Raw genomic sequence first — 22,736 nt, 5'->3', positions numbered from 1 at the left:
TCACATCACTAAAGGGACAGGGTTTATGTATACACACAAACAAAAGATTCCCTGTAGTGATATTCTTAGTATAAAAACCCTACTCTATGTTGCTGGCGCACACCTAATTTTACCGGGTGTGATATAATGGTAGTCTTATAGCCGATATAAACCTTATTCACAATAAATGTCCTTCTCCATTCTCATTTTGTCTGAATTTTTTTTTACATTCATTTTTATTCTCATATAAATATTTCAACAAAGAAAAAATGCAATCACATTATCACATTAAAATAAAGTAAATGACAGTTTTTTGATTTTATATGAAAGAATGTTTTTATCTGTATACAAATGTTTTTAGAAAACAGGAAAAAAAGACTATTTTTAATGTGATCTGAAATATTTGGGGATTGCATTTTGTATTTATTGCGTTGTTTTAATGAAATCAAGATTTTCTCTATATGCTAGCTGGAGAATCGTCATTTCATTACAAGACTGTAGGCTACCATTATACATGTTTAAAGCTCTCCAGTCCTACACCACTCACATGCTCACTGGTTTAAGACAAAAGGTCACAAATGTGTTAGCACTTGTCCAATCTGCTGCTTTCAGATTGTCTGCAAGAGTTCCACCTACCCAAAACACTTTACTGCCTATTGCCCCTCTAGGAGAATGAGCCACAGACTTGGATAAATCCCTGCTTCATACATCACAGCACTCACTCACAGTGAAATAGTAGCTGTTGAAACCACCCTGTAAGGCTTAACATAAGGAATTGACAGCTGATTCTCATTATCTGGTCGAATTTCCAGCATTATTTGTTCATAAACTCTTATGCAACTCACCACACACAACTTCTTGCAGTCATTACAATATGGGTTAAAGATGTTTTCAGACATGGTTTTGGTCCTCTTCTAAATCTCAAAGTGGACCACATCTGGGGAATAAAATCTATTGCAGACCTGCAATGACCTAACATCCAATACTCTTCTAAAAGCTATTAGACTGAGCAAAGTTGCCAACTTTTATGAAATCTGTCTCCTAGAAAAATAGGAATTATCAGTTTGTGAGATAAACATGCAAAAAATGCGATTAACATTCCATAATGAATTATACCTAGCCCTGGGTGGATACCTAGGCTTTATTCTCTTTATTACTCTGCGTATTAAAGGATCACTACCAATAGCAAAATCATTCACCAAGGAATGCCTAGCCGAAACACCAGATCTGTAATAGTTGCCAGTTCTATAAGACAGGCCTGCCTTGAACAACTGTGCGAAGTAATTCGTCACTTCAACTACCGGAGCCTCCACAGGATCCAGATTCCTATCCAAACACACCTCTTTCTCCATACTCCTGGGTATCTTTTCCTGGTACATGGTGCCCATGACTCATCAAATAGATTTTTAGCCTCTCCTGAAAGGACAGAGTATCTACCAGATCTCCTGAAATCCTCCAGACAAAAAGGTTCAAGTTTCTTTCTAATACTAAAAGATGCCCCCTCTCCTTTCTGCCTTTCTAAAAGACCTGGACTTCTTGGAATCATACGGGGGACTTCCACAGCTAGTTCCATTACTCCGGGGAACTAGACTTGCAAGTTTTAAAATGGATTTACTAGAACAATGCTGCAATGTTCTCTCTGGACTTTCAGTAACACCCTCTGGATCAGTGCGAAAGGAGGAAACACATACCAGTTCTTTCCCTTCCTAATCTGTAGCAAGGTATCCACTGCCAAAGCTTTGGGGTCTGGCTTCCAGCTGTAATACCGATCTACCTGAAGCATCAGTCTGATAGGCAAACAGATCTATCTGAAACAGCCCCCACAGGTTCTAAATCTTTTGGAAATACACTGGACTCAGCTTCCAATCACTGGAGCCCCTCAAAAATCTCAAATTCCACAGTCTGCTGTCTTGTTCCGATAATCCAGGTTTAAGTGCTCTCAAAATAAATTTCTGATTCCAACAAAAATACGAAATTTCCCTGGCTAGATCTGCAAGTTGTTTTGATCTTGCTCCCCCTAGATGATTGATATATGATACTGCAGTGAAATTGTCCATTCAGATCAATACCACACTGTTTATTAGAATGGACCCGAAGCTCACCAAAGTGTTCAGGCCTGCTAACATTTCCAAATAATTTATGGGTAGGGATAGTTCTTCCCTGGACCACTTCCCTCTAGTTTCTATCTGTCCTAACCTTGCACCCCAACCAAGGTTGCTTGCTCTACAGTAAATTCCAGATCATTCCCAAATATAGCCTTGCCATTCCAGCTGTCCATATTGCTCAACCACCACTGAAAGTCCTCTTGAGCCTCCTGAGACAGGGGAATTGTATTTGCTTACCACAGATCTTTCGTTAAACCTAAGCATTTCAGTCTCTGAAGTGCCCTGTAATGTAACGGTCCCGGGAGCAGGTGGCCTGAATGGAAGATGACACAAGTCTTATTACTCTTGCCAAACCCCTCATAGTTACCACTTCCTTTGCTAGAACATGAGCTACCTCATTGATCTTTGACAATTTTTTTCTGAGATGGACAAAGATTTGTCATATTGGTATCTACTTGAAACCCCCAAAACTCCAGGTTCTGTGTAGGAATCATGATTGATTTCTCCACACTGATAATGAACCCTAGTGCCTGTAAGAGATCTAATGACCACTTCATGTGCTTTGGCAACTTTCTCTACTCAGTAACCTGTTGTCTAGATAAATGAGTAAGTGTACTTCTCTCTTTCTCAAGAAAGCAACTACTTAACGCAGAACTTTGGGGAAGCACCAAGGGGCTGATGACAGACCAAAGGGAAGACAGGCAAACTGGTACAGGATACCTACCTCACCAACTGAACCGTAAATATTTTGGTGAATCTAGATCCATAGGGATTGTGAAGTAAGAATCTTTGAGATCCAGCTTCAGAAGCCAGTCTTTTTCGTGTAAAATAGCTTTCAAAAGATGGATCCCTTACATCTTGAAATGCCTGTGAATTAAAAACCTGTTGATTCCTTCAAGTTTATTTCAGGTCGCCAGCACTTGTCCTTCTTCACTAGGAAGACAGTACTTATAAAACCCTTTTCTAAGTCTGTGACCTTGCAAATTGGCACTTTGAGCAACATTTGTGCAACCTCTGTACCTACCAGGGTAATTTTTTCCTTATCTAAGGACTACATCCTTGGCTGACACATTTGGTAAGGAAACTGGCAAACTATTTTGAACCCTTTCACAGTTTGTAACACCCAAGAATCCCTTGTTATGGCAGGCCATTCTTTTTGCAAAAAACACATAACCTTCCTCCTATCTGTGAATGGGAAGAACCAATTGGATGTTAGAGGCTAACCTTGATTACCAGCTCCTAGGAATCAGCCCCAGTTTCCTCCTTGCGGGAAGAAACTGCTGTTTGCATGGAAATTCCTTCCGTAACCCCACTGGTCTTGATGGTAATACTGGGACCTCTGCAGCTAACAGCCAGGCCCCTCCTGTCAGCCCTTCCAAAAATTCTGTTATTGAAGATTCACCTCACGTTAGTTTGTGCCTTACTAAAGGCAGTAAATGTTGAAACATATTTTCCAAGTGTTTTAATAAAACTTCCCCCAAACAGGAGGCTATTTGGGTCCCCTGGTGTTTTTGTTTGCAAGATCACCCAGCTTTGGGTTAATCTTCATCAGGATAGCCCTCCTTCTCTAGGCAATTAAACAGGCATTGGCATTGCAAAGCAGGCATGAGGCCCGCTGGCTCCAGCCTTGGAGAAGCTCCACATCTACAAGCATGCCCTTATAGGAAGCCTCCTCCGCAATATTCAAAATCCCGGCCAACGGACCCAGGGTGTCTAACAATCAGTTTTGGCACTGCTTAAAGCAGGACTCTAGACCTTTACTAAGATCTTTCCAGGACTTAAAAAGTAAAGTCAAGAGTCCAAATTAGGTATTATTCGTGATTTATTATCAAGGAATGGTCTGGGACAATCAGTTCTCATGAGATTCCTCATCTCTATCAAGAGACTTGCGGATACAGAATTTAATAACGGAGGTAATGTGGTCCATAGGCACCAATCCAGTTCTCTTCTGTGAATAATGTGGGTCAGATTGAACATTTCCACACCCCAAGAGTCTTTAACAGCCTTTGAACTTAAAGGCTAGTCTAAATCCTCATCAAGGAAATCAGTTTCCAACATCTACAGAGGATCTAAGACATACTCACCCGCCTCGTCCTCTATTTTGTTGTAATATGAATAGTCATCATCAGTATCAAGATGGCTGTCTCTTGTGCCATGAAGGCCTCTCATTCTCTTTGTGCTGCGGGGACACCTATATCAATTGCGCCTACATTGTCGCTCTTGCTACTTGTGTTGCTATCGACACCATGCTCTTTTGTAGCACTCAGGCTACCCAAGGATTGTTCACGTTCTTTTGCAGCGCTCAGGCTGCCCAAAGAGTGTTCCTCATTCATGAGTTTAGTTTTTTTAGTTGCCTTTCCAACTGTTAAAGGCTCTGAGAAAGAGAAAAAAATCTTCCTCACAGGGGGAAGTTCTTTTCCTTTTTGCAAAGCGGCTTACACCACCTCTTTCAGGGAAGATTTAAATTCTCTGTCGAAAAGTCATCTTAGAATATCCTCACTGAGGTGAGGGTGCGGTATCTCCTGGGTACCGGTCTCAGACATTGTTTCAGAAAAAGGAATTAATTGTGTTATCTTTAAAATATAAAGTAGCTGATCCAAAACCACTCCCTAGCGCCCAGCTGTACGGAAACCATTGGTAGGAGCTCATGTTGCTATTGCAACCTGGTTCGCGCGTTGAATGTGTCTTAAAGACTCAATCCAAGTGAAGATGGCTGCTGTAATGCAGAGTCCTCTTTCTTATGACTCTGCCAAAGCGGGAGACTGGTGACTGAAGGCAGAGGCACTCCTCCTGAAACATGAGAGCGCGCCTCTAATGCCTTCAGAGTGTGCACCGTTCCCGGAAAGCGAGATTGCATTACAGAGCTTGAGACAAGAGTCTTAGTGGCTTGAAAACATATTACCCGGAGGCCGCAAGTAGAAACCTGGGCCCTCCGTAATAATCAGAAATATGAAAGGGCTGTCCCTTTTTCAGTCAGACTGTTTTTTTTTTTTTTTTTTACAATGAAGAAAACTTCACATACTTATAAAAAAAAGGGGAAACCCAACTGTACTAAGCTGAGTTCTGGTGTAGTACCCCCCACCCATTTTTTTTGACTGGTGTCAGTATGTCTTAGACTGTGGTGCACTGGGATCCTACTAACCAGGGCCCCAGTGCCAGTGGTCTCTTCCCTAAATTTGGTTGGTAACTTTTTACACCCACAATTAGCATACTGGTGCACTCATGTAAGTCCCTTGTATATAGTACTTAGGTACCCAGGGCATTGGGACACCAGAGGTCCCCCGTGGGCTGTGTCTGCAGGCCTGCCATTGCAGCCAGCATGAAATGATGCATGCACCTTTCACTTTAGATATAAAGCCTTATATCCGGTCACTGCACTTGGTCACAGTAAGTCACCCCTATGGTAGGCCCTTCAGCCCAAGGGCAAGGTGCATGTTGCTAAGTGTGATGGTATTCCTGCGTGAGCATAGGTGCCCCTCCAAACTGCAGATTCCAATACCTGGGCCTTGTAAGTGTGGGGAAGCCATCTTAAGGTATGTATTGGGCACTGGTCAACACGAGTGGTCCAACCACATAATGAACCTACGCATGTTTGGTATCAAACATGTTAGAATCATGCAAGTGCACTGATTCCAATGCTAGTTGCATGATCCCCTGTGCTCTGGGGGTTCTTTAGCGGATCCCACAGTTCTGTATGTGCAGCCTTACAGGATCTGGCTGCCAGCCCACACTGCTTTTGACCCCAGACACTGTTCTGCCCTCCTGCTGGTGAACCTGGCTCAGGCAGAGGAAGGCAGAACAAAGGATTTCCTACAAGGCAGAGGTGTGAACACCTTACCCTGTGTATTAGGTGTCTAAGGACTGGGGTGGCCTCTGAGTGCCACCAGACTGCTTTGAAGGTCACATTTGGTGCCCTCCTTTCATAATCCAGTTTGCACCAGTTCAGTAACACCAGGTTCCCGCTCTGGTGTGAAACTGCACAAAGGACAGGGTAGTAACCACCCACCCCTGTCCAGCTCCTCCCATACAGAGGTGCACAGAGCTCTACCAAGTGGCCGGTTGATTCTGCCATCTTGAAAACAAGATGGGCAGAGGCCCCTGGGAGCATCTGACTGGTTAGGCCAGGTGGATGACACCATTGACCCCCCTCTGGGTCACTTCAGAGAGTGACCAACCCCCTTTTAGGGTTACTTAAGGGCTGCCTTGAGGGTGAGCCCTCAGATTTGTCAACTTTAGAGACAGTGCCTTTTCCCCTCTGCATCTGGGTCCCCTGGTGTAGGTACTCATGTCTTCTGGGTATCCTCGAGTGGGGGTGCTCTCCAACCTTCCTTTTGTCTGTTGGTTTCCTCGGGGTCCACTGGGAAGGCTCTTGAATACCTTGAACTCCAGCCACTACTCCCTGTGTTAGCCTGTGGGACAACTGGGTGGGTATCAACATTGCACCTGGTCACGGGATACTACCAGTGCTTACCTCTGGTGTTTCTAACTACCCACCACACTTACCTTGGTTGGGTTCACTATTTCGCATTCCACTTTCTTAGTATATGGTTTGCACCCCCAAGTCCCCCCCGGGCCCTGTACATTTTATGCTATTTGTTATTATTTTGTGTATATATTGTGTGTAGGTGTCTCCAGAGGGAGCTACACCAATGCTAGTCTAGACTAGTGCTGTAATAAAGAATCCTTTATTTTTGCAACACTTGTGTGGTTCTTTCTTGTGGGTGAGTTCTGTGCTATTGCAAGTGCTTTACATTCCTCCTGGATAAGCTTCAGCTGCTCGCCTCAGCTACCCCTAATGAGCTCTTACTATCTAGACCCCTATTCACTATCACTAGGGGTTGCCTGTATTCAGTATAGGATGCCATAACATAGATGTACACCATAAACTGAACCAGCCTCCTATACCAACCATATATCGGAAGGGTGAAAGAATATCAACACCGACTTACCTTTGATATGCAAGGCTGTTTCCAATCTGCAAATCTTAAAAATAGATTAGATAAACATCACAAGTTGAGGATAAACAAAACCATTGTACTTAACTGTGCAGGAGCAGCGAAGAAAAGGGGAAGATCCTTAGTGACATGGAGTTATATGTTGTTTGAATATTCTAACTGGAATGTCATCTTTATGATGTATTTATGTTCTTTAAAGGACTACATGTTGGGGTTATTGCATAATGGTAGCCTCTGGCCTTTTAATGAAATTCCAGGCATTTCTCTACCTCTATCATACCAGAGAGAGCATTTCAACACAAACACAAGCTATTCCAATTGGTAGGTGCGCATTGGTTGTATGCTAGAGACTCATGAATGAAACTCTGAAGAATGTAAATGCCCAGAGTTTTCCAGGATGATGTTTTAGTCTTTGGGAAGGACAGTGAAGCACATAAGCAACCTGGGGAAGGTTGTTTCAACAAGAAGCTGAAACAATGACTGAATTTCACTATTACACGTATATTAACACTTACCTAGTAAAACAAGAATATCTAAATACATATCATCGACTGGCAAACGTGAAAACGTTTGAAAATAAACGACACAAATGGAAAATTTGAAAAAAATTTAATTCACTTGTAAAATAAAAAAAAATATTACAATAACGGTTCCTAAATCTTACTGGGAACATATTACCCCTCCTACCAATAAAATTTATTGAACAAATTATACTATGAAAATACAAATTATATCAACTTTATAAAAACAAGATGGAGCAAATCTGGATTTTGAATAGTTAAGAGGGAGAAAGATATATAGTGAGGATAACACAGCCACAGTGTTAAGTAAGTATGTGAAAGATATCTAAAAAAGGAAAAGTGAGTTCATATAACCAAAAGGGGGATACGGTGAGAAGAAAACTGAGAAAATGCGCAAAAGGTCATATATTTGAAAACATTCTGGAGCATGTGTGCTTTACAAATGTCACTGTTTAGCCTGCACATATTTAAACCATTGTTTACCTTCTCAAAGTGCATTTGCAACAATCCAAAATAATTATTCATCTGTTTGGCAAAAAAGCTATTGCTATGTTGCAAACAAAATAGGCTCCTGAATAAATATTAACTGACTTGAATTGTTTCAGGAATGATCCACATTCATATTTCAGTATATTAAAAAGGAGAACGATCCCCAAAACATTTAAAAAAAAAAAAAAAAAAAAAAAAAAAAAAATCACTTAAGTGCATTAAATGATGCAGCTCCATTAAGAGTATTTGCTCAATTGAAATGTGAATTTGAAAACCAAGCACAACCAACAAAGTGTTTCATCTATGTTGCTTACACCAATAACAATTTGCTTTCTTATGAAATTGAGTTCCATAATGTTAGAATTTAAATATTAGATTTGAAAGATTTGTGGCAATTAACGTAAATTAGACACTAAATTGCAAAGCTTCAGTCTCCCACTTCTTAGGTTACAGCTCTGTGCAACTTAACTACCTACAACTTAACTACCTGATCCGTTAAATGGAAAAGGAAAGACATGTTAACTGTCAACCCAGTTATTAGGGTCATGAATAGTAATTTAAAGTACTGCTAAGTCCTAGTCGTATAATCAGGCATCATGTGGTTTTCAGACCGATTTATACATTTCAAATGCAATAACCAAGTAATCAAAAATTTACAGCAACTTGTAAGACTAAAAGTACCTTCCTTCTCTGAAAACTCAATAACTAATATTTTAACAATGACACCAACATCTTTATTTATTAGCCACATGGGTAATGGACAAAAAGATAGGTCTATCAAAATCAAAGTAGACATGTTGCAGCCACAAATATGCTTGTTCAGTGTTACAACTCTTCACACACAATGGTGATTGGTTCCCAGTGGATTCTTGACCTGTGAGGTACTGTAAGGAAAGAAAAAAAAAAAACTTTATACACCACAAAGACCACAGAGAAAAGTACAATGTTCAAAAAAATGATGAGACTAGCTTGTTGAACAAACATGAAACATGGTGAACAAACAGGGTGAACAAAAGCCAAATACACATGGTCTCTACAAGAAACTTGCACAGTCAACAGAAAAAGTCATAAACATGCAGTAAAGTATTGATGGGTAGAACTTGTATGAAACCAAGCGGGTGGAGGAAATCCTTCAATCTAGGATCCAAGGTATGTGGCTATCTTTACTAAAGTTTCCAGACGAAGATCACAAGAAAAGAGATTGCCATGTTTGGAGTAATTTGTACTTCAATGCAGACTGGTCCATGGATGGGCTGTGACATTTGTGGTCAACCTGTTCTCCTGGATGAAGAGGGCCTAGCCATGACAGAAGAGTTCACCTACTCAGACAGTACTGTGAGACATGATGGAGGGGGTAGTGGTGACATCAACAGCTGGATGAACAAGGCCAGGAATGCCTTCTGAATGATGAACATTGTGTGGCGGTAATTTAAAGCAGCACCAACACTGAACCGAGGGTCTGCCAGAGCTGTGTGCTGTTCACACTCTTTTATACATCTGAACGCTGATGAATGAATAAAAACAACTGCACAAAACTAAGCCTTCCAACCACCTGAGAAGAATCATGCATATTTTCTAGACGGAAACCTTCTCCAACTACTAACTTTCTAACTGCTCCTCAGATGCAAGCAAGAGGGCATGGAAATCATCACTGTGAGAAGATGGATAGGACACACCATCAGATAAGAACATCACAAGAACAGCTCTCCAATGGACCCCAGAAAGCACATCTAAGAGAAGTAGGCCAAAGCAGAACTGAAAGGGAACTGTGGAAATAGAAATGAGGACCTTGAACCACAGCTGGGGCACCTTACAGAAACCTGCCCAAGACAGACAGAAGTAGAGGTCCTTCATTGCTGCCCTACATGCTAGCCAGCAACAGGCAGTAAGCAAGTTCCCTGGATCCATCTTCTCGAGTTTGATTTTACCTTTTGTGGCTGGAAACACACACCAGAGACAAAGGGTGTTCAGCACTCAAGAGCTAGGCAAAGCACAGGGGGATGGTTGGTATAGAGAAGTTGAGTCAACCACATGGGGTAGTATATCACCGCCACTTGCATGCTGCAGAGATGATGGTCTGAATTCAAAGGGAGTGCTGCCAGCTCCACGCACAGGGTACCTGAACTTGTGAGATAATTAGTAGACAAAATACTAATTTAGAACCACTTTAAATGTTGAACTATGCAGGGATGGTGACAATTTTCAGGACTTGCTGGATCGGACTGAGAATTCTACAAAGGCATATTTATGTACCTTCGGGTTGGTAGCAGTTCCTGGAAAGACTAATTACAATTTTCACTGCATAAAAACATTAGTAGAGACTGTCAAGTACAATGCATATTATGAGGGTGTCTGTCCCAGAATAAACTTTAGGCTTGGACGAAACTGAAGATTCTGTAACATAAACTATTGCACCACAGTTGGATTCCGACATTTAACAGCTGAGCTTCAGAAAGGCCATTAAAGTCACCAACACCTCTTGCATTCTCTGTAGCATAGGGCAAACTTTAAACATACATTCAGGAGAATTTAGGATCAAAACACAAGTGGGAACAACATCAAAAAACATTTATTTTGTCAGTAGTTTAATCCCACTGCATGAACATGAACTGATTCAAAATTATTTTTATTGCAAATTAAATGTAAGTGTAGGAAAATGGCTCCCTGTTGCAGTTACCCCCCACTTTTTGCCGGATATTGATGCTTACTTGACTGAGAAGTGTGCTGGGACCCTGCTAACCAGGCCCCAGCACCAGTGTTCTTTCACTTAAAATGTACCATTGTTTCCACAATTGGCACATCCCTGGCTCACAGATAAGTCTCTTGTAAAAGGTACCAGTGGTACCAAGGGCCCTGTGACCAAGAAAGGTCCCTAAAGACTGCAGCATGTGCTGTGCCACCCTAAAAGACCCTCACCTAACACAGGCACACTGCCATTGCAGATTGTGTGTGTTGGTGGGGAGAAAAAGGCAAAGTCGACATGCCATCCGCCTCAGGATGCCATGCACTCAAGATACTGCCTGTGGCATAGGTAAGTCACCCTTGTAGCAGGCCTTGCAGCCCTAAGGCAGAGTGCACTATACCACAGGTGAGGGCATAGCTGCATGAGCTATATGCCCCTACAGCGTCTAAGTCCATTCTTAGACATTGTAAGTACAGTGTGGCCATATTTAGTATATGGTCTGGGAGTTTGGCAAAAACGAACTCCACAGCTCCATAATGGCTACACTGAATACTGGGAAGTTTGTTATCAAACTTCTCAGAATATTAAACCCACACTGATGCCAGTGTTGGATTTATTACAAAATACACCCAGAGGGCATCTTAGAAGATGCCCCCTGTAATTTACCCAATCCTTCAGTGCAGGACTGACTGGTCAGTGCCAGTCTGCCACTAAGACGAGTTTCTGCCCCCCTGGGGTGAGAGCCTTTGTGCTCTCTGAGGACAGAAACAAAGCCTACACTGGGTGGTGGTGCTTCTCACCTCCCCCTGCAGGATCTGTAAAACCTGGCAGTGAGACTCAAAGGCTCATGCCTTTTGTTACAGCACCCCAGGGCATCTCAGCTAGTGGAGATGCCCACCCCTCTGGCCACTGCCACCTCTTTTGGCGGCAAGGCTGAAGGAGATAATGAGAAAAACAAGGAGGAGCAACCCACCAGTTAGGACAGCCCCTAAGGTGGCCTGAGCTGAGGCGACTCCTTCATCTTGAGATTGGAGGATTCCCCCAATAGGATTAGGGATGTACCCCCACCCCTCAGGGAGGAGGCACAAGGAGGGTGTAGCCACCCTCCAGGAGAATAGCCATTGGCTCCTGCCATCCTGACCTAAACCCACCCCTAAATTCAGTATTTAGGGGTGACCCAGAACTCAGGAAATCAGATTCCTGCAACCTGAAACAAGAAGGACTGCTGACCTACACGCCTGCAGAGATGACGGAAGACAACTGCTTTGGCCCCAGCCCTACCAGCCTGTCTTCTGAGTTGAAAACCTGCAACCAGCGATGCATCAAACAGGGACCAGCGACCATTGAGGCCTCAGAGGACTGCCATGAATTCCAGGACCAAGAAACACCTGTGAGCAGGGGCTCTGCTTAAACAACCAGCAACTTTCTTGCAACTTTAAAGAACTTCACTCTTCCCGCCAGAAGCGTGAGACTTCACCCTCTGCACCCAGCTTGAGATCCAGAGAAGAAACACCACAGGGAGGACTCCCAGGCGACTGCAACCCCGTGAGTAACCCAAGATGACCCCCCGGACCTCTACAGTGACGTCTGCAGAGAGAATCCAGAGGCTCCCCCTGACCGCGACTGCCTGTAACAAGGGACCCAACGCCTGGTCCAAGCACTGCACCCACAACCCCCAGGACCAGAAGCAACAGAACCTCAGTGCAGCAGTGACCATCAGGCGACCCTCTGCCTAGCCCAGGTGGTGGTTGGCCCGAGAAGCCCCCCTGTGCCTGCCTACATCGCTAGAGTGACTCCCAGTTCCCTCCATTGAAACCAATACAAAACCCGACACCTGCTTTGCACACTGCACCCGGCCGCCCTTGTGCCGCTGAGGGTGTGTTTTGTGTGCCTACTTGTGTCCCCCCAGTGCTCTACAAAACCCCCCTGGTCTGCCCCCGAGGACGCAGGCACTTACCTGCTGGCAGACCGGAACTGGAGCACCCCTGTTCTCATAGGCGCCTATGTGTTTTGGGCACCACTTTGACCTCTGCACCTGACTGGCCCTGAGCTGCTGGTGTGGTAACTTTGGGGTTGCCCTGAACCCCCAATGGTAAGCAGCCTATGCCCAGGAACTGAGACTTGTAAGTGCCTTACTTCACAATCTAACCAATAATTACCTCCCCCAGGAACTGTTGATTTTTGCACTGTCTACTTTTAAAATATCTTTTTGCCATTTTAACAAAAACTGTATATGTTATTGCTCTAATTCAAAGTTCCTAACTTACCTGTGTGGTGTACCTTGCATTTTATGTATTTACTTCAAATCTTGAACTTGTGGTTCTTAAAATAAATTAAGAAAATATATTTTTCTATATTACAACTATTGGCCTGGAGCTAAGTCTTTGAGTGTGTGTTCCTCATTTATTGCCTGTGTGTGTACAACAAATGCTTAACACTACCCTCTGATGAGCCTACTGCTCGACCACACTGCCACAAAATAGAACATTAGAATTATCTAATTGTGCCACTATATTACCTCTAAGGGGAACCCTTGGACTCTGCACACTATCTCTTACTTTGAGATAGTATATACAGAGCCAACTTCCTACAGTGAGCAAATGATAAACGAGCTTTAATAACAAAAGCAATTGTTGATTTAAGCTGCAATCATTTTACTGTGACATGCCAGCAGGTCAAAGAGGGAAATGCTCTCAACTGTTAATATTTACAGAGGCACTGTAACACTAAGTGCTGTCTCACCAGATATGATCAGATGGTTATGTTGGACCATCAGTAGAAGCCTGCATTGACATTTTATGTATACAGTGCATTTACCGACTGATGCTCCTGCTGCTAAAACGTATTTGGCTGGTGGCGGACTTCCAGCATATTATGAGGCTGGCAGACATCTATAGAATCAACCCGTATTACTGTCTTTTAAAACAGAACATTGTAGCAAAGTTGCTTTGATTTTTTTGTCATTTTCTGGACCCTAGTGTTTTGCTGGTTTTATAACTGCGTGCCCTGTAACACTACCATGCAGTGCATACGCTGTGCCACTGAATAGTTATTGTAAAAAAAAAAAAAAAAAAAATGGTTTCCACCAATTGGTGTACTTAAGTTGCTAGTCAGACCTTTGTAAATTGGTGCAGAAATTGTGCAGGAGGCAGCAAAATCAAATTCAATACGTAGATTGCAGCGTATATTAGCACCACATCTTAGCATCACTCACATGTATGATAAAAATCTAGGGACTTAGGGAAAAAAGTAACACATGATAGGGAAACGTTACTTTTCCACATAGGAAACCACATAACATACTCATAAGGTGTGTTTTTGTAAGTCCACAGGACTGGATTAATATATAAAACCATGGCATACTCCATTTAGGGAATTTCTTTTTAAAAAAAGAATCTACTTTTCAAAGTTTAAGTAACTCCGCATTTTCCAGTAACAGGCATGGCTATGAATAAAATAATTATGTTTTATCTTTCGCTTGAGAAAACGCCACAGAAATGATTCAGAGTTGCTCTTCATGTAGTTTCCAAAATCTATTTCAAAAGGTGAAAGTACATTTTTGATAACTTTAGAGGAAAAGTTACTTTAAGAAAACTGGCGTAGATCGCACAAAGTCTGGGAGTACTTCCACCCACTGAAAAACAAATGCTCACAAAGTGATTCCTAAAATGTGTAAGTACCCTTCCGGGGAGAAGCCAGAAGGCAATCCTTAACCCCTTCGCTGTCAGGCCTTTTCCCCCTCCTGTGCCGAGCCTTTTTTTGGCTATTTGGGGCAGTTCGCGCTTAGGCCCTCATAACTTTTTGTCCACATAAGCTAGCCAAGCCAAATTTGCGTCCTTTTTTTCCAACATCCTAGGGATTCTAGAGGTACCCGGACTTTGTGGGTTCCCCTGAAGGAGGCCAAGAAATTAGCCAAAATACAGGGAAAATTTCGTTTTTTTCAAAAAAATTGGAAAAAGGGGCTGCAGAAGAAGGCTTGTGGTTTTTTCCCTGAAAATGGCATCAACAATGGGTTTGCGGTGCTAAAATCACCAGCTTCCCAGCTTTCAGGAACAGGCAGACTTGAATCAGAAAACCCAATTTTTCAACACAAATTTGGCATTTTACTGGGACATACCCCATTTTTTACAATTTTTGGTGCTTTCAGCCTCCTTCCAGTCAGTGACAGAAATGGGTGTGAAACCAATGCTAGATCCCAGAAGCCTAAACATTTCTGAAAAGTAGACAAAATTCTGAATTCAGCAAGGGGTCATTTATGTAGATCCTCAAGGGTTTCCTACAGAAAATAACAACTGAAAAAGAAAAATATTGAAATTGAGGTGAAAAAAACTACAAATTTTCTCTACGTTTTACTCTGTAACTTTTTCCTGCAATGTCAGATTTTCGAAAGCAATATACCGTTACATCTGCTGGACTCCTCTGGTTGCGGGGATATATAGGGCTTGTAGGTTCATGAAGAACCCTAGGTACCCAGAGCCAATAAATGAGCTGCACCCTGCAGTGCATTTTCATTCTATACCGGATATACAGCAATTAATTTGCTGAAATATAAAGAGTGAAAAATAGCTATTAAGAAAGCCTTTGTATTTCCAAAATGGGCACAAGATAAGGTGTTGAGGAGCAGTGGTTATGTGCACATCTCTGAATTCCGGGGTGACCATACTAGCATGTGAATTACAGGGCATTTCTCAAATAGATGTCTTTTTTACACACTCTCTTATATTTGGAAGGAAAAAATGTAGAGAAAGACAAGGTGCAATAACACTTGTTTTGCTAATCTATGTTCCCCCAAGTCTCCTGATAAAAATGATACCTCATTTGTGTGGGTAGGCATAGCGCCCGCGACAGGAAACGCCCCAAAACGCAACGTGGACACATCACATTTTTTTAAAGAAAAAAGAGGTGTTTTTTGCAAAGTGCCTACCTGTAGATTTTGGCCTCTAGCTCAGCCGGCACCTAGGGAAACCTACCAAACCTGTGCATTTTTGAAAACTAGAGACCTAGGGGAATCCGAGATGGGGTGACTTGTGGGGCTCTGACCAGGTTCTGTTACCCAGAATCCTTAGCAAACCTCAAACTTTGGCTAACAAAACACATTTTCCTCAAATTATGGTGACAGAAAGTTCTAGAATCAGAGAGGAGCCACAAATTTCCTTTTACCCAGCGTTCCCCCAAGTCTCCCGATAAAAATTATACCTCACTTGTGTGGGTAGGCCTAGCGCCCGCAACAGGAAATGCCCCAAAACGTAACGTGGACACATCACATTTTTTGAAAGAAAACAGGTGTTTTTTGCAAAGTGCCTACCTGTAGATTTTGGCCTCTAGCTCAGCCGGCACCTAGGGAAACCTACCAAACCTGTGCATTTTTTAAAACTAGAGACCTATGGGAATCCAAGATGGAGTTACTTGTGGGGCTCTGACCAGGTTCTGTTACCCAGAATCCTTTGCAAACCTCAAACTTTGGCTAACAAAACACATTTTCCTCATATTTTGGTGACAGAAAGTTATGGAATCAGAGAGGAGCCACAAATTTCCTTCCACCCAGCGTTCCCCCAAGTCTCCCGATACAAATGATACCTCACTTATGTGGGTAGGCCTAGCGCCCGTGACAGGAAATGCCCCAAAACACAACGTGGACACATCACATTTTTTAAAAGAAAACAGTGCCTACCTGTGGATTTTGGCCTCTAGCTCAGCCGGCCTCAGGGGGGGCAGAAATGGTCTAAATACAATTTGCCCCCCAGGGGAGCGACCCTTGCCTAATGGGTCGCTCCCCATCTCTAAAAAAACAAACCAAGAAACACAAAAAAAAAAAATTGCCCTGGCGCCTAGAGGTTTCTGCCCCCCCCTGGGAGCAGATCGGCCTAATAACAAGGGGGGGGGGGGGCAGAAATGGCCTAAAATAAATTCCCCCCCCCCCCCCGGGCGACCTTGCCTACGGGGGTCGCTCCCCCTGCGTGACATTGGCGCCCAAAAAAAAATCCCCGGTGCCTAGTGGTTTCTGCCCCCTTGGGGGCAGATTGACCTAAAATCGGCCAATCTACCTGTGGATTTTGGCCTCTAGCTCAGCCGGCCTCAGGGGGGGCAGAAATAGTCTAAATACAATTTGTCCCCCAGGGGAGCGACCCTTGCCTAATGGGTCGCTCCCCATCTCTAAAAAAACAAACAAAAAAACACAAAAAAAAATTGCCCTGGCGCCTAGAGGTTTCTGCCCCCCTGGGAGCAGATCGGCCTAATAACAATAGGATTTTGGCCGAAATAGTGGTTTCTGTCCCCCTTGGGGGCAGATTGGCCTCATCATAATAGGCCAATCTGCCCCCAAGGGGGGCAGAAATGGCCTAAATATAATTTTCCCCCTAGGGGAGCGACCCTTGCCTAAGGGGTCGCTCCCCACACCTAAAACAAAAAAATAAACAAAAACAAAAGAAAAAAATATATATATCCCCGGTGCCCCTCTGGGGGTCCCCTTTTTTGCCAGTTTCAACCCCCCCAAAAAAATCCCTGGTGTCTAGTGGGGTTTGGAGGCCCTGTGACAAACAGCGCTCGCTCGCATGCTGATGTCACAGGGGGGGGGTGGGGGGGAGGGGTGAGTCTGGGGTGGAAGGGGAAGGGCTTCCCCTTCCATCCCTGCCTTTGGGGGGGTTGGGTGGGAAGCACACAGAGGGAGCGAGAGCGCTCCCTCTGGGCTGTTTGCTGAGGACGTAATGGTTACGTCCTCGGCACAGCAGCACTGTGCCGAAGGACGTAACCACTACGTCCTCGGCACAGAACCGGTTAAGGAAGATGACTATGTGTTATCATTGAAATATTAGGCACAGCATCAGCCATGGTAGAAGAGGAGCCCAGACACCTGAAAACTGACTAGCAGCCAGCACCTGCTACCGTTCCATTACAGGTGAAGCAGGATGTGAGAACGGCAGTCTACTGCACACAGTGCAAACCTCACGTGGTGTTGGAGGAGTAACACGTCCGGATAAAAAATTAAGCTGCAGCGGAACGAAAACTGGGAGCTGGACTGTCGGTTTCCACTTTTGTTATAATCACAAAAATATAAAAATACAAGTGTTAAAAAAGACAAAAACAACAAAACAAAACATGCTTTTTTACAGCCACCTTTAACTGTGTAATAATAGTATTCATTGACAGCCGCTTATTACTTTTTAAACAAGGACATTAAAATGACAACTGTGCATAAAAGTGAATAATTGATAATTGGTGTGTCCTCTGGTTGCAGGTCTGTGCTTCATTCAACGTTTAAACAATACCTCTGACTGTTCGCAGAGGGAACTAGCCACCTGCTGCAGGTTATTAAATTGAATAGAGCTACAGTATCAAAATGAAGTCCCTACAAACTGTTACATCGAAGTTATGGTTATGATTAGTTATAAGACAGTAATGTGTTTAAAAAAAAACTTTTGAACATCACTTAAAAATATCAACCAGAACTGTTATGAAAAACTACTGAAAATCACAAGTAATGACGTGCTCCATAAGCCGGCCATGCAAACCAGAACTTGCACTCCACATGCAATGCTTCCGACCTCACTAAATTTATACCAATAACTGACAACTAAAATCACTACTTTGTTAAATATTACATAGTCAAACCAATACAAATAAATATTAATACTAGGAGCGTTAATGCTGTTGTGATATGGAATCAACCTATAACTTTGTCATTTATAATTGAATGTACCACATCAAGGGAGAGGTAATGAGCACTGCATTTGATGTACGAGTTATGGTTTGCAAGGCTGTGATGTAAGTTCTGGTTTGCAGCCATAAACTTAACTTGTAAATTTCATTTTTCGGTTTTAATCTGTAACCATTACTGTAATTTGGGGATGTGGCCATGGTAGTGTCAAAAATGGCTGCCTGTCTGTGAAGCTCCGGAGCCTGCGGTCTGAAAACAACACGATCTGTGCCAGAATCCCCATCTAGATGCATCCACCAGATTGGTGGGCATGAGGCTCGGGGGCGTTGACAGCTGGGGCCTTACCATGCCTGTGGCAAATACATCGGGCCGCGTCACCCAGCACAGCCTCGGAGGCCCTACGATGACAGGGGCTGCAGACAAGCCCGAGGCTGAGACTACTGAGTCTCACTGGGCTGCGGCCCTGCCCCCACTTCCCGGAGTTCCACCATGGGGAGGACCTGCCCCTGCTGAACTCATGTGCCTCTGAGACCTGACCTGGCGGTCACCTACTGCCCTGATCACCATATGGCCATTTTGTGGAGGTGGAATGAGATCCCACCGGCGGACTGTTTAGTCAACGTAGCGGTGATTTGAGCCCTCATGACCTTCTGCTGGTGCGCCCATTACCTCCTGGGCCCTAAATGTAGGCTCCCTTCTCCCCACTTTATGCAAGACCTACTAACCCTATTACTGAAACCCAGCAAGGATCCGCACCTTTCCTCCTATGGGCCATTATTTCCTCCTCAACAGATAATAAAACCTTGGCTAAAAGTGTTGGCCACTCGTCTTTCCCTGTTAATGGAACAAATCATCTCCCCAGTACAATCAGGATTCATCCCCCACAGATCCACCTCCTTTAACCCAAGAACACTTTTTTGCTGTACTAAACAGAGTCTCGCCAATGACCCCCATTGATGGCGGCATTGCTAGACACGTTCAACTCCCAAGACGGGCTGTTCCAGAGAGCAACTTTGATGAAATTAGGTCTCCCCCGTCCTTTCATTACGCTGGTTATGCTACTTTACACCAGCCCGAAGGGGTGTCTGAGGGTGAATGGGTCTCTTACCGACCAATTCCCTGTCACTAGGGGAACCAGACAGGGATGCCCTCTCACCCCCTTCTTTTCAAAACTGAGAAGGACCCCTTAGTCCGACACCTACAAGAACAGCATATGCACTGTGGACTTCAACTTTTACATAGTACGCTCCTAGCATCACTTTAAGCTGATGACATATTACTATTTGTCCAGCACCCTGCTGATAATCTCCTCCCGCTGATTCGGGAGATCATATGCTTCGTTAGTCTCTCAGGCCTGCATATCCATTGGGCTAAATCTGAACTTTTCCCACTGACCAAAAGCACGCACCCAACTGACGATGAATATCCCTTGACTTGAACTACAGACTCCACCAAATACCTAGGCTTTCATCTACAATTAGGCAAAGAACAAATATTATGACTCAATTATGGCCCCGGCCATTGATAGACATACATCTCAAGTGGAATAATGGATAGTGCTTTCGCTTTCCATGGCCAGAAGGGTAGCAATAATGAAAATGGTGGTTCTCCCCCGTTTTCTATATCTGTTTTTAAGCATCCCACTAACACAACTCTTCTTCACCTCGCTACGAGGTCTTCTGACACAGCTTTTCTGGGCCGGACACCGACCTTGCGTTAAATGGGACACACTGACCCTCCTTTACAAGCGCGGCAGGCTTGGTTTCCCTAATTTCTATCTCTACTATCTAGCCGCACAATGTCAGTACTCACATCGCTGGTACCACCCAGATACTCGCATACCATATCTTAAACCTGAACGGGGCCAGGCTGGGCAACGATCACTCTCCTCCCTGTTACCTAACGGTATCCTTATTGACCCAATGGATGTCCAGACTCTGTCCGCCACCTGGTGGGCCTAGAAGAATTTCATCACTCCTTAGGGAGTCGCGTTCTTTCCTCCCCTGCCATTCCGCTGTCCTATAACACATGGCTTCTCCTCACGTAAGAAAAACTTGTTAAACATACCCTCCTATTGCATGATCTCCACACAATGAGCAATATTTTCCCAGATGGGCATGTTCTAGCACATGCTGAAGAGACAGTTTCCAGCACACTACATACATGGACCATTTTATATTACAAAGACTAAATAACGTCCTGCGTTCTTGCACACTCATATCCCCTGGCGCCAGCTGAGTTCCCACCTCTCTCACTTATCTCAGATGGCGATGGCAGTCACTTCACTTTCAGGTTACATCGCACACGTCTGGCTTTGAAGCCTGATTCCACTAAATGAGTAAGAAAGGCCTGGAGCACGGATCTTGGCTATCCTATACCTGACAAAGTCTGGGACTTTTGCTGCTCCCAAACAAAATTAGTGTCTGTCAATCACAGGCATAAACTTTTACATTTTAAGTTTTTACACAGAGCATACATCTCCCCCACGAATATTGCCAGATTTGGCCCCCGCATGCTCCTCACATTGCCTCAAATGTCAAACTCCTGACACTGATTTTGTGTATCTTAACTAGCCGTGCCCAGTCATCAGCTATTGGATTTACATTTTCTCCCTCCTTACCACTCACAGCGAGAAATCACTCTCCATTGGGGCAGCAGACACTGTCCCACAGAAGCGGCCTGGCTTAAATCCACGTCCTACTGCGATAAGTTCACTGACAACTGTGCACAACTCAAGCCCTCCCACGTCTAGGCCTAGAGATATTTGGCAACCCATTTGTACAATTCTCCTCTGTAGGAAGCTGGCCCTGTATATACTATATCAAAATGAGATATAGGCCCTCATTCTGACCTTGGCGGTCGGCAGAGAGGCGGCGGTCGGACCGCGAACAGACCGGCGGTATTAAAAATGGCATTCTGACTGCGGCGGTCACCGCCGCGACCGACCGCCACTTCCCCACTCCGACAGCCACGGCGGTCATGACCGACGGGCTGGAGTCTGCGCACTCCGGTCCGGCGGTCGACCCAAGACCGCCAACGGTATCATGACCCTGCTTACCGCCGCGGTTTCTGGCGTTCGGGAACCGCCATGCGAACCATGGCGGTAGGCACTATCGGGGCCAGGGAATTCCTTCCCTGGCACTGATAGGGGTCTCCCACACCCCCCACTGCCCCCCCGAGTCCTCCCCCCACACCCTCCACCCCCCTGCCACCCCCCAGAGGTGGTACGAACCCCCTCCCCACCCCCACCCCGACATGCACATACACGCACCCCGACATGCACACACCCCCAACATGCACATATACACACCCCCTACACACACACATACACAACGGGGACACATACCCGCACACATACATGCCGACATGCGCACCCGCCGAACTACACACATTGCCCATAGGCACAGCAGCACTCCCCGCCCGCATGCACGCACTCACACACCCCCTCTACACACTCACACGCACACCCCCATTCACGCACACATCACACAACACCCCCCCACCCCCTCCCCTCACGGACGATCAACTTACCTTGTGCGTTGGTCCTCCGGGAGGTGACAGGAGCCATGGGGAGGTGACCGCCAACAGAAGACCGCCAACAGAAGACCGCCACACAGAAATGTGGGTCGTAATTCTGTGGGCGGTGTTCTGCTGGCGTGGCGGTGGAGGTTGACCAGTCTCCACTTTCCCGCCGACCGCCAGTGTGGCTGCTGGCGGTTTTCCGGCGGAACGCTCCCAGCGGTCAGAATGCGCACAGCGGCATACCGCCGCGGTCGGCGGTCTTCACCGCGGCGGTAACTCGGCGGTCTTGCGAAAAGACCGCCAAGGTCAGAATGAGGGCCATAGTGTGCCCAGAGTACCGGGGTTCCCCAGAGGCCTAACAGAGGCTAAAGTAGATAATACTAATGCTCTCTTTTGTGGTAGTGTGGTCGAGCAGTTAGGCATTTCAGAGAGTAGTGCAAAGCATTTGTTGTACACACACAGTCAATAGAGGAAGCACACACTCAATGACTTAACTCTAGACCAATGATTTTTATATAGTAAAAATATATTTTCTAATTTATTTTTAGAACCACAAGTCTCAAGTTGCAGGTAAGTACTTCAATAGATTCGTATTTCACACATGTATCAATAGTACTTTCTTTGAAATCAATAAGTTATACAGTTTTTGAATTATTGGCAATAATCTGTTTTAAAAATGGACACTGCAATTTTCAGAAACAGTTCTTGGGGGGGAGGGGGGGGGGGGAAATATCAGTTCGATTTGCAGATAAGTACAACACTTAAAGTTTCAGTCTGCGGGTTTTAGGAATTCCACAGGTTGGGGTTCAAGTTAACCCCAAACACCCA

The 22,736-nt window shown here is 44.6% G+C and overlaps 1 protein-coding gene across 1 annotated transcript in view; it reads right to left on the bottom strand.

Moving 5' to 3' along the window:
• Nucleotides 1-7,631: 7,631 nt before the first annotated feature.
• Nucleotides 7,632-22,736, bottom strand: part of LOC138284101 (CDC42 small effector protein 2-B-like) — a 228,308-nt gene continuing 213,203 nt past the window's right edge. The window contains exon 5 of the mRNA XM_069222532.1: nucleotides 7,632-8,933. The gene's annotated coding sequence lies outside the window, so the exon portion shown is untranslated. The remainder of the gene's footprint in view (nucleotides 8,934-22,736) is intronic.

Source organism: Pleurodeles waltl, chromosome 3_1 (assembly GCF_031143425.1).
Source record: "Pleurodeles waltl isolate 20211129_DDA chromosome 3_1, aPleWal1.hap1.20221129, whole genome shotgun sequence".
In the NCBI taxonomy this organism is placed as follows: Eukaryota; Metazoa; Chordata; class Amphibia; order Caudata; family Salamandridae; genus Pleurodeles; species Pleurodeles waltl.
This window is presented reverse-complemented; position numbering and strand designations above follow the sequence as displayed.